Below are 12,572 nucleotides of genomic sequence, written 5' to 3'. Positions count from 1 at the left end.
AAAGGTCCTTAAATTGCCAGCTGACTTGGAGAAGAAAAGAAAACCTTCATGCTGTTCTTTCTGTTCCAGAGGGCATGTTAACATTTTCAGGCAGCAACTTTAACATCACCAAGGGAAGGAAGGACCCAGTCTATGTGTCTGCCTGAACATCGAGCTAGCCATGGGCAGCCAAACCCCACACAACTTCACTGATGCTGCACAGGGCCAGTACCTACCTCCTGGCTTGACTGGAGATGAGATGCAGCTGGAGGGTGTCTCAGTGAGCACGTGGACGGAGCACACAGTGGTCTGTACTCATGCACCCCCATGAGCTGCTGGAACAAGAGTCGCGGGAGGTGCCCATCTCAGACTTACACTGCAAATTCTCAGGTTTCACCTTTCTCTGTCATTAATTATGTCAGGCCTTTGCCTGGAGAACATTTCTGCTGGGTGGTTGTAGAAGAGAAGTGGAAATGAAGAAAATGGGGTATGGTCCTTGGCTGGACAGCTGGGTCTGGGCATCCTGCTCAGGATTAATGTGAGTTGTGGTCCATAAAGTGCCACTGTTGTTTGGAATAAATTAGGAAGGAGACACTGAGCTGAGAGAGACAAAGTACCTGATGCTTGGTATACGTGCCTATCTGGGATGAGGGGGGTATTTAGCCACTAGTACTGTTACCCCTTTGTCTTTTTATTGTAAGGAAGACACAAAACGAGCATTGCTTTCACAGCAGTGCTTATTTGCTCCACACTTCAGTGGGGTGAGGTTGTGTGATAGGCCACACGGGACCATTGGCACTGGAGACAACAGGTAGCCCAGCAGTAAATCAGTGGACTTGGCACAGTGCTGCTTGAACTAATTTTAGGGTGTAGCTGGCAGGAGGTTTGAAACTGCTGACTGCTGGACACGTGTGGCTCCGAGCCACTCGTGATGCAGCAGCCTGGGACTGGGAAGAGAACTGATCTCCCCCAGGGCCACCCAAACCTCCATCAGCACCTCTCCACACTCCTCTGCTCAGGCAGAAACCAGAGAAGGGTCAGGGCAGCGAAAAGGTGAGTGTTTTCAATTAAGACTTAAAAATCTCAGCCCTCACAGTGCATCAGGTGGGAGGAATCTCTCCCCAGTCCGGCGGCTTGCCCAGGGCCTTGCAAAGTGATGATGCAGGGCACAGTCAGCGGAGATATTTGCAAAGTGACAGCAGGGCTCTGATTGAGTGAACCTCCCAGGTCCAAAGCACCATGCTGCTCTAGAGGATATGCTGAAAATCTTTCTCAGGGATTTGCACATCCTTACAACAACTGAGGGTCTGTAATGAAATGTTTGCTTATCATCCATTTAACTGGCTTCGAAGCAGTCTGAGCCTGCATTGTAACCTCAGGTCAAAACTATTTTGGATAGCTGAAACTCATGATAAACACATGCTTTTGAAGGTTAGAAAGCCATCAGTGGGAGACATCAGATTCGCTTCTTTATTATTAGAAGGGGAGAAAATCCAGGAGTGTTCAGAGCAGCAAGTTTTGTATAAAACATGAAAAGCAGATGGGGGGAGGTGGCAGAAGGAAGGAGGAATCTTTTTTGATACCAAACAACATTGCTTCTGCAGCAAATCCTTTTTCCTTGTAATTTAAGATTGTGCTTGAAATAAGGAACCAGCTGCACCCGGGGGGAGCAGAGGGCAGCCTGTCCTTTTGGGTGCTTGATTGGCTCTTTCCTGTATACCTGATAATTACTAGGGAGTTGGTAGGAATCCAGTTGTGCTACTTGAACACGCACCGAGCAGCATCATATTCACGGCAGCCCTGTTTGGTCTGAGATCTCCAAAAGAGGGAAAGAAGATTGTCACAGAGCACAAGTCTTTACTAATAGCAAGTTATGGCCTTACCTAAACTTCGCTATAACTGGACCTGCTAAAGGTCTATGCCTACCTTGGGGTTTTCAACTGTATTAAGCAAGCTAGATTAGAAAATACACCTTTATTTCTGAGCTCCATATAGAAATCCTGCTACTCCCTCTGTGATATGGGAGGACTCCAAAAGTGTAATCTTAAGTGCAGTCTCATGGATGTGGCTTTTAACAACATCATCAGAGTCTGGGGCTGATGAATGAGATGAGGGGAGATGGTGGAGATGGGGGGGAATCTCTTCACACATGCCAGCTCTGAGCTGCAGCTGACTGCATGAGTATTGCACAGGGAAACCAGAAACACTTTAATTTCTTTTTACTACAAATCTTGATAGATGTGTGCATGTGTGTCTGTATACATACACACACATGTAAAAGTCTAAGTCTCATCCCTCAAAATCAAAATCCTGTACATTTTAGCCACCTGCCTCTGAACAGTTTTCTGTATGAAGAGCAGATCTCTATGCTGTAGCTTTTCCCTTTGTGCCCAGTACCAGCCATATTATGCCCAACCCAACAAACATTGCACCCTTGCAGAACTTCTGCCTCAGTCTAATAATCCAGTTGTACAAGGTTTTCTGTCATACCAGCCAGCTACAGGTGTGATCAGCAAAGTGACAGCAAAGGAGGATTCCTCCACTGGGAGGACTCCACATTTCCCCTCTTCCCAGGACTCCATGCTAAGTGGACTCAGTTTCCAAGTGAAAAGATGCTGGTTTTTTTCTCTTTTCCCCTAATGGTCAGAGATGGCAAATTCCCTCTGGGATCTGTGCATTCAGCTTTGTTCTTTCTCCCTCCCCTGCTGTCGCCAGTAATTAAAACTGAGCGAAAAAACTGAACATGCTATTTTTTGAATAGATATTTGAAATTTAAAGTGGAAAAAAAAAAGTTGTGAAACTTGTCAGATCAATGATTTGACACATATTATTTAGCTGGCTCTAAATATTCTGGAGTGAGAACTTAGTTAACAACTTGTTAACAAAGCATAATTCGGAATAAAACCCATCTCTCTCTTTGCTAGCTGCATTTGCAATATGGGGCTGGTTCTAATAACTCTGTCTCTTAAATACTGATGTAGTCCTTTCTACTGCAGTTTCTAAGAGTTTTTGCCACTGTAATGCATGGAATTAGGATGGAAACAAAACACAGAGGCAACATCTACCAAAGCTTGGTTCCCAAGCTACTGCTGAGCACCTTGATGTGAGTAACTTTTTTGAGTTGCATGCAGGACATTGGTGTTGGAGAACTCAAGCCAGAACTCCTGGTCAGCACTTAAAAAATGGGTTCATCCTACTGACTAAACACTTGAGAATGAAAGACATATGAAGAACAATTTCTTTGAGGAGAGAAAAAAAAAAAAAAGGTAATTTTTCTCATGCCTGCACTGTGCACATCTCTGGCCACATTAACATGTCTCACTCTATCTTTGGGCTTCTTTTAAAGCCTACTTTTTAATGAAGGATCAACAGGCCCATTTTTCCCCAAAGTGCATCCCTTACACCCTCACACCAGTAAACAATGGATTTTTCCGCGTGAAATGAAAGGGCAAGCACATCCTACTACCAATTTTGACTCTGTAGAGTAATGTAGCATATAATCTCTATTATTTTTCCTGTGATTTGTTAGTGACTGTTGCTAGGTAATGTCTTTTCCACTAAGCATCAGTGAGCTAATGCGAGGGCTTCAAGAATGTTTCGTTATATAATTAAGCCCTTGGTGGTGCTGGCTTCTACTTCACAAAAGTCTCTTATCTTTATCATGTGAGCAAAAAAGTTGTTATGGCATTACACATGGGGACACAAAAAGCACTGTTGAAACCAACGTAATTTCTTGGTAACATTGCTGTGTTCTGTTTTCTTTTATTATTTTTCACACACAGCTACCAGCCACCCATCACAGTGGCATCTAGCTAGACTCTGTGTTGTTTAGATGGAAAACATGACAAATACATGGAACATATGACCCACTGGAAGTATCACTAGATCCCAAATATCTCTCTGGACTCCATACTCCATTAAACAAATGTGGTCCCTTTGTTCTGACATCTGGACACTTAGTCTAACTGTGACCTTTGCTTCCTAGGGACAAGACTGAGATACAGAAGAGCTACTTCAAGAGGATGTGACTGGCTAGACTGAACGCGAGAGTGGAGATTTTCCCCAGGATCTTCAGATATGTGAGCTTCGAGGTACTGTTAATTTTGTTTAAAGGATGAGATGAAGAAAGGGGTAGAGGACATGTAAGTGAGAAGATGTAAACACAAAATTAAAACAAACCACAAAACATAAATGTTACTAGTTTGTATTTTGTCAGGCTTCACACTAAATTTCTAGATCGGTAACTTCCCTTGGAGGGGGAATACTTGGACATCACAGTATACAGGACTGTGATGCATAAAACAACCCTGATGCAAATTTGCTTAGCATCAAGGATGCCTAGCTAATAAGCAAGAAAAAAACTTTACAAGGCAGCTTTGATTGGCTCTGGTGCTGCGTGTGAAAGTCTAGCTTAGTTCTAAGACTGCCAGGGTAAGTGAAAGAAGAGCCTTTGTAATTTTTGTCTTACAATTATGTCACTCAGTCCTGTAGCCTTCATTCTCCCTGTGCAATTTGTAAGAGACGACAAGTCATTCAAAGTACCTCTGTTTACAGAGAGTCTCAGTAATACAACACCGCGGTCGGGCAGATTCCATGAACTGCAGACCCCGTGTTGACAGATGGGGTTTGTGACTGATTGTTTGATGGGCGCCGTGGGTGAGGCTATAGGGGAATAGAGGGAGAAGAAGAGGGCACTGGGTTTTTTGAGCTTGGAGGTCATGTCGGTTACCAGTGAGAACAGCTTTCAGTGTTTTTCTATTGCATTGTTATCTTGGTACTGGTGATGAAGTTTTAATTGGGGAAGGGCAAGGAGGATTCTGCTGTAGTCCTACACAGCTATACAGATGCTGCTGCTACCAGCAACTCGAGGCAGGATTTCAGGAGCTGCTTGCTTTCCACCAGGCATGAGCCAGCAGAAAGGGAAGACGAATGAAGTGGGGGTTGCTGCATTTGTGTGGAGTATCTCCTGTAGATAACGCTGATCTGGTGAGCAAAGTCCAAATGATATGTCTGAAGATACAAATGCCTTGCACAGAATGGATGTAGCATAGACAGCAGCACATGTCCCCCTACACACTGGTAATACAGCTTAACCTAATTCAGTCTATTTCTATGGCTTCATAAGTTTCAGGATTCTCTGCTGGAGCCATCTAGTATCAAGTTGGTGATTAAATGCAATGCATTTCCATTCTGTAATTAAACAAAAACAAACCAAAAACAACCCACAAGAAAACAAAGCAAAACCTCCATGGTCTGTTGTATGAAAGCCACTCAATAACAATTAGCTAATATCAGTTATATTCTTGCTATGCAGGCTTAACGATACTGCAAAGCATAGTTTGGGTATTTGAATGCTAACAATTATTTATTAGGTGTCTCAAAGCATTCAGGATCCCAGTCATAAGATCCCTTGTGTTTGAGGGCTGTAAAAACAAAGAACAAAAGAAGAGTCCCCAACTAACACGCTGACAAAGTAACTACAAGACAATTGGCAACAGATGAAGACCGACAGAGGCAGAGTAGTATGCTGGGAATGATTATAGCAGAACTGTCAGTATGAAAGGCAGTGCTCATGAAATACCTTTAATCTAGCCACCAGTGATTATTCTTTTTCTGGGCAATCAACTCTTCCCCCCCTGCAATATCTTACAGGATGTAGCAAGCATGCATTCAAAGGTGCTGTGCTCTTGAAGAAGACCAGCGTCTGGTCTCGTCTCCATCAGGTGAGAGACAGAGATTTTCGAACCTGTTAAAAGTCAGACTGAAGCAAGGGATACATCCCCAGGATCCTGGCCCTGGGTTTCTCACCCTGAAGCAGAAGACAACGCTGTCATTCATAACAGCAAGTTCCCATTCACAGTTATTTGTCATGTTAATTACTAAAGACAAAATCTCCTTCATCTCAATCATTCAGGTCAAAGCAGAGAAGTTTAGCACTTCAGAACATCAAACTTTACTTTCATCTGTGTGCAGGACATCATTCTGAAATTCCTTTTAATCAATTAGAAAAAAAAAGAGAGGAAGACAATTTGAAAGCTCATTAGTGACTGGGGTTGTCATCTCTTTGTTAAAATCAAGGGAAAAGGAGTCTCGCTAGTCATTAGCCGTTGACTGGGTGTGTCCATAAACACACATTCTCACCAGAGCAGGTAAAGCATAACAGGCATGAACAAATATTGACAACCGCTTCCCTCAGTAGTCATGCAGTATCCTTGTCACCTCATTCTTGCTTCATTAATTTAAATCCAAGTCATTAGCTCTATTAGATCTCTGTGTACTATGCTATAGGAAATACCCCTGGCTCAAAACCCAATGTTTTTCACAGAAAGTGGATGCATATCATGACTGTAATTTACTGTGCAGTGTACCTACACGCTCCCACATTAGCTGTAATCTCTGTCGTGCTCACGCCAACATTCCAGCAGTATTTGGCATTTCACGAACGCAGTATTTATCACTGAAGTTCATACAAAGTTGCAAACCCTAACAAGGCTTATCAGCTTTTACAAACCATCTCTGTCCACTGGAGTGTGACATGCTGAGTATAATTCCACTCACTGTGCAGTCATCGGATGTGAAGGGGGAAGGGGGGGCTTCAAAGCAGCATTTTGTATCGCTTTAAATGAATCATGAAATCAAATGTTCATATAGCCTCTAAGTTCCTGCAGGTGAGATGTAACCTGCAAGCTGGGCACTTAGAGCAGTCTCTCAGTCAAATAAAATCTTCTTATCGTTACTGATGTGGTAATTATGCCCTGAAAGAGAGTGGTGCAGTGGCTGTGCAAGGGGAAAGGGACTTGGAGCTCAGTCCCAGCAGTCGCGCTGGGTGACTGGGGGCAGATCAGGTCTGTCAGCCTCAGTTTACCTACTGTCAAGACTGAAATCATCACAGTTACTGGATTTATTTCAGAGACATATCAGAAAGTATAATTAAATATGCAAGTGTATAAATCTTTGCCTCTGAAGTTTTAAAAGATTGTTGTATTGGTACAAAGAACTTGGTAACCTGCTTCTCTGTTGGTCCAGCCCTATATCTGGGGCAAGAGCAGAGACAAGAAAGCTTGAAAAGAGGCTTGCAGTACCTTTGTTTTTGTGTGTCTACATGCCCCTGGGTATATAACACCCCATCACCACCCTTTTCCTGCTCATCAGGCACAAGTGTGACACACTGATGTGGGTGGAATTTGATTGAGAAATGAGCTACTGTTTGTATTGTCATCACAGAGCTCTCTAAAAGCATGAAGTTGGTCTGAAAAAACCAGGATGTTAAAAATGAATGCAATTTTTTTTTTTCCTTTTCTGCTGTGTTTTTTTGGTTCTTCAGCCCGTGTTCGCATCACTTGTGTAAGGTGGTGTTGGGACTTTTAGTATGAGTAGAAGTCAGAAACACCTCTTTTATAACAAGACTTCACAAATGCTTATTCTGTCTCTCATTTAATTCCATGATATCAGGAGTCAAGCTGATGAGTTTAATGTCTTGAGGTAATTCCTTAATTATTGTGTAGGCTTTCATAGTTCCATTGACTTCAGCTGAGATGTTACAATATACACCAACAGAAGGTATGTCCTCTAATATTTGGAATTTAAAAGAATAAGACCAGATGAAGTTTGTGTACAGAGCAGAGCAATGTATATCCCCTGCCAGGGAAACCTTCATAATGGCTGAAGAATGAGATGGGAGATCTTACAGAGTTATGAAATTAAAAAAGCACATTCGTTGCATTAGAAAAGTGCAGTGTTTAGGTAGTGTTGTATATGCTGATGCACAGCTGTAAATGCATTCCCTTGCTAGCAAGTGCTTCAGAGACATTGGTGTGCCCATTTAATTGCCATCACCACATTTAATTGCTTTACTCACCCTGCCCATAGCAGCCTGTGCGAACATGCAGGCACAGCCCCAAGCTGACTCCTTCAGCTGGCCATGGGAGTCCCACTCAACAGCATCTCAGCAATTAAAACAGATACAGTCACACCTACAGGCTACATTTCCTTTGCCTATTTATTTATTTATTATTTTTTTTATCATCCACTGTACTGTTTGCACCTATAGCCATGGTAAAATTTTCTGTAATTGCAGTTTGAACAGCTTCAATAAATGTTGTTCATGAAAAAGGAACACTTGTTGCTTTTTTTTTTTTTTTTTCCTCCCCAGGATCCTTTTTGGTGAGTTTTTTTGCAACTAGTGAAATCCAAGGCACAGGCGTTGTGACTTGGATCACAAAAGCAAGTTCCCTGCCTGCCTCCATGCCTGACTCATGCTCTAAGCTTGGTCAGGTCAGTTAAGTGGTGGTGTTGTTGTTCTCTATTTCTTAGTCTTTAAAATACTTATTTTGTTCTCCTCACAAATCTGACATTGTAACATGTTTCTGGCTCTAGCAACAATCTGTATCATTTTAGATATACATTATCCTGTACAAAAATACCCACCCACACCTCATACCCTGAAAAAAATCACAGTAGCCAAAACTCCAAATTTAGATTGAAAGATGTAGAGCTGTGTAGACAAGAGGACATTTTTCCAAATGTGCGTCGATAGCCTTTTTGTCTCAAAACAGTTTGGCCTATCAGAAATCCTTAGTCTTTATGTTTACAACTCAGTCTCCTACTGGGAGCTCCTGGACGTGCTGGACCACCCAGCAGCCAGAGCTGGGACACATACTTCGGCAGGATTTTTGCTTTGCCAAGGGTGAGGATGGTTTCATTGCAGATGTCAGATAGCTGCAGGCTGATGCCCTGTCCCTCTTGATCCGGTCCCATCCCCTACATCCTCCTCACACTCTCCCCACAGCTGGTTTTCGCATTACTTCTGCCTCTGTCTCCTTGCTGCCCCATCTCCAGCAACTGAGGAAGAGGAGGAAGCAAGAACAGACAAAACAGTCTTCCTACTGCATTTTAGCCCGGCTATGCAAACATTTGTAGCAGCTGAAAACATCAGTCACAAGGAGATTCCTGTTCTAGACCCATTATCCTGGACTGGAAAGAGCTCTGTTCAGTTGCAGTCGTCAGTGGGTCTTTCAGCCATCCTGTTCATCCCTTCTCCTTCCCCACCTCACACTTGCTAAAGCTGGAAGCCCATGGCCAAGCGCCTTTACACCAAAAATAATCAATCCCTTCTTCTTTTTTTCCTTCAAAAATTTTTTGGGGGTCTGCAAGGAGAGAAGCAGCTAACGAAAAAATAAATAAAAGCAAGTTTTTCTGCATTTTGGGAGGAAATGAACTCGGGTATTTCGAAATGTTCCCACAAGGCTCAGATTTTAGAGCATGATGAATCACTTGCTGAAGATATCTGTTTTTCTCCTCTGACTGCACAAGGTGCCCAGACACCTTCTGTAGGCACTGTGGGAGCCCCAGCGTGTAGGCAGGCTGAATCCGGCCCCGCTGCCAGGCAGTTTGTGCTGGTTGTCAAGAGGACAGTATTGCTGTGCCCTCGGTTCTCGCCAAGGGCAGGTCTGCACCATCTTTGGCAGGCAACCCCAGGTCCCTGTGCAAGCACGCTGTGCTGGGACAGTCTCGGTTCTGTGTGATGCTGTTCCTGTGCTGCCCAAGCTCATCTCTCCCAAGGATGTGTTGGTCTGGTTGGAGAGCTCTTCTAATGTGGCCAACAGCCCTTTGCACTGCAAGGGTTGGCCCAGCCCTGTTTGGCCAGGACTTCAAAATCCCTCAGTCTGCCTACAGAAGACCATGTGAACACATACTAAAGATTTTCCCCCAAATTAGGTGTAGCTACTGCATAGCAAATATATATCATTCATATTTACCTAAGCACCTAAGTACTGAGCTACTACCCATTTCATCTGCTTGGCAGCAGATCCTCTGCTCTTACACCAGCAGGTTGGTGGTGGCATTGAAGGGCACCTGATATTTCTTGGGACTTGGACCCTCGTGGCTCACTATGAGGAACAGATTATGGAGTTGAAAGTCCTTTACTGAGACAGCCCTGACTCCAGATCCACAAATAAGTCACCCTCTATCCAACTTGTTGACATCTGTGCTGTCTCAAGCGCAGAGAGAGGGAAGCTCTCAACCTGGGCACTCCAGCAGACCTTCACTGTCACAGAGAGGCACTGAAGGAAAAGTAGCCTGTAAGATAGAGAAGGACACATATCATGCCTTTACTTTATATAGCAATCTCGATATTTTGTATGTACTTATTGCTCTGAGTTTGTATCCCTTTCCCACCTGTACTTACACTGCCTTTTTTCTGTGGCTTGTTATTATTTCTATTGAGCAATCTCCAGCCGAACTGGGAGATCTTGCAGTGACTCACTTACTTGAACATTATTGCCTAGTTCTTTACACAAGACAGATTGGATATGAATGAGATCTCTTGTCCTCATGAGCATTATATTTATTTCACAAGACATTTTCTTCAGAACTCTCCCTGCAATAAATTATGTGGTATATTTATTTTTTCTTCTACCATGCTATAGCTCTGTGCTTTTTTTTTGTTGTTTCTCATTTTTTAGACACTTCTTCTTCTATGATCTGCTGTTGTTGTTTTCTGTTTTTTCTTCTCACAATCTCTTAGCTATATCCTTGGGATTTTTTCCCTTGTGCATTTTTTAGCACAGCGCATGTATTTGATGTAGTCAAAATGAGAGCTTGAGATAAGTATTTAAAGTAACAAAATTATTTCCCTCTTTTATCTTTCAGATGTTGTGTAATGACTGAGAAAAAAGGAAAAAATAAAAGCAGGTGAAATGTTTTAAATGAAGTATAGAATGGTAAGGAATACATTCATATGTGTCATTTTCTGATCTTCATAATGTCAGCTGAGTGAAAGACTTTGGAGATGCTTTACTTCTGAAGAATCACTTGCCTGGATTTCAGCAGCTGCCTTTGGGAAGATCCTGCAAAAATGCTGAAACCCCTGTGTAATCAAAGGGAAAACGAGTATATTTAGGGTGGGTGACACTGAAATGGGACTTAAAGATAGCATATGTCCATGGTATTTATAGAAGTTCCGTCTCATTGTCAACGTATCCATCAAAACATCACTATGTTCCGTTGCTTCCCAACTCTCCTGCCTGATCTGTCATCCCCTCTCAACCTTTTTACTCCCCCATTGCTTGGTGGAGGTGTGCTAGAAGTCTGGATTTAGCCCAGTTGTGGCCTTTCTGTGGGGGAGTGCTGGAGGAACAGATGGTTTGAACTGAAGCTCAGATGTAAGTAATCCAATGGATGGTTTTGAAATCCAGGTACAAACTGGACTTTGAATATTGCTGCTTAGTCTCATTCCTATTCTCCCAGCTACTTGACTATTCAAACAGAAAGCCCTGGTTGGTCACTGCTCAGGACAGATAGGTTCTTCTGAGGCAGGTCTAACCTGTTTTACACCAGCTCTGCCAGCTGTTTTTAACTTAAGCAATATCTCTAGTTGACAAAACGGACAGGTTAGGAGGGGATTTGTCTCATATGTGTCATATAAAATCAGTGCTGACTTTTAAATGGCAGTAATTTATTTTTACATATCTTCAAGTAGAAATTCAATTACCAAAGCACTGCTCACAAAGGAAGCCTTTGAGTATCTATATATTGAAATGTATTGAAGGTTCATCTGTCCTGTCTGAGACTAAGTGTCCAACATGTACCATTAGATAGGAGTTTAGAAAGATATAAAAGACCTGCCAGACCATTCCTCCAAGTCTGTTGCTGTAAAATGTTTAGCTACTAGGGATGATTGTTTCACTTCAAGACCACTTTAATGTCTTATGTTTAAAACTAGAGCTAAACTTCTTCACCTGGAGTGGAGTACAACACTAGGACATGTCATTCAGGGAAGTGGTGGGAATTCTCTCCTTGGTGACTTTCAGGGATCATCTATACAAAAACCATCCCCAGTCTGATCTGGTGTTGATGTTGCTGCAGCTTCAAGCAGGCAGTTGGCCTAGAAACCTTCGCAGGTCCTTTTCAAATGTTTTTTCTATGATCTTACAGTTCTGGTAAGTGTGTTACAGTAAAATAACCAGATGGATTTTTTGGAAGTATAGAACAAATACCCTGAAGGCAGAAAACAGTATGTGGAGAAGACGACATGGGTGGGGGTGGGGGGGAAAGACACTCACTTCTTTCCATTTATGAGTTATAGAACCAGGACTCCTACAAGGACTTGAGAAATTTGTCTTGATTTGGAGATGAGAAAAACAAACACTTCTGAGTAGCTTTTCACAGTAAGACTGCCTGGCTTGCGATCCTCATCCTGTCTTGAGAAGGGTAGACAGTGTTTTAAATGTTAGAGCAGGAACCAGCCTGACCCTATCTAATCAGTTTGGTGTACATATCTTTCCAGTAGGGATTAAATATGTCTTGTCTCCTGTGGTTTTATTAAAGGGCAGAGAGGAGGCAAGGAGCCTTTTACTTCTGACAGTGTTTTGTCTGGTTGCCTGAGGTATCTACTGCTGGGGGAGAAGGAGGGAAGAACAGCTAAATCTCATTGCCATGCCCAAGGCTAATGCAGGAGAACGTTGTGGTCCATGTCTGAGGCTTGCTTCCTCTGTTCACAGGGCAGAATCAGCAGGAGAGGGGTGTAGGAAGTGTTGGAAAGGGGGAGATTCATAATGTGCCCAGCATCCCCTACCATTGCCTCCAGAGAC

At 42.9% G+C, this 12,572-nt stretch overlaps 1 long non-coding RNA gene across 1 annotated transcript; it reads left to right on the top strand.

The window, feature by feature from the left end:
* Positions 1 to 929: 929 nt before the first annotated feature.
* On the top strand, positions 930 to 8,248 carry LOC141928776 (uncharacterized). The gene is made up of 3 exons (XR_012624865.1): positions 930 to 1,032; positions 3,965 to 4,070; positions 5,632 to 8,248. It is a non-coding gene; the product is annotated as an uncharacterized LOC141928776 (long non-coding RNA).
* Positions 8,249 to 12,572: the final 4,324 nt, after the last annotated feature.

This window comes from Strix aluco, chromosome 12, assembly GCF_031877795.1.
Source record: "Strix aluco isolate bStrAlu1 chromosome 12, bStrAlu1.hap1, whole genome shotgun sequence".
In the NCBI taxonomy this organism is placed as follows: domain Eukaryota; kingdom Metazoa; phylum Chordata; class Aves; order Strigiformes; family Strigidae; genus Strix; species Strix aluco.
The sequence above is the reverse complement of the archived record's forward strand: the minus strand, read 5'-3'. Positions and strand labels throughout refer to the sequence as shown.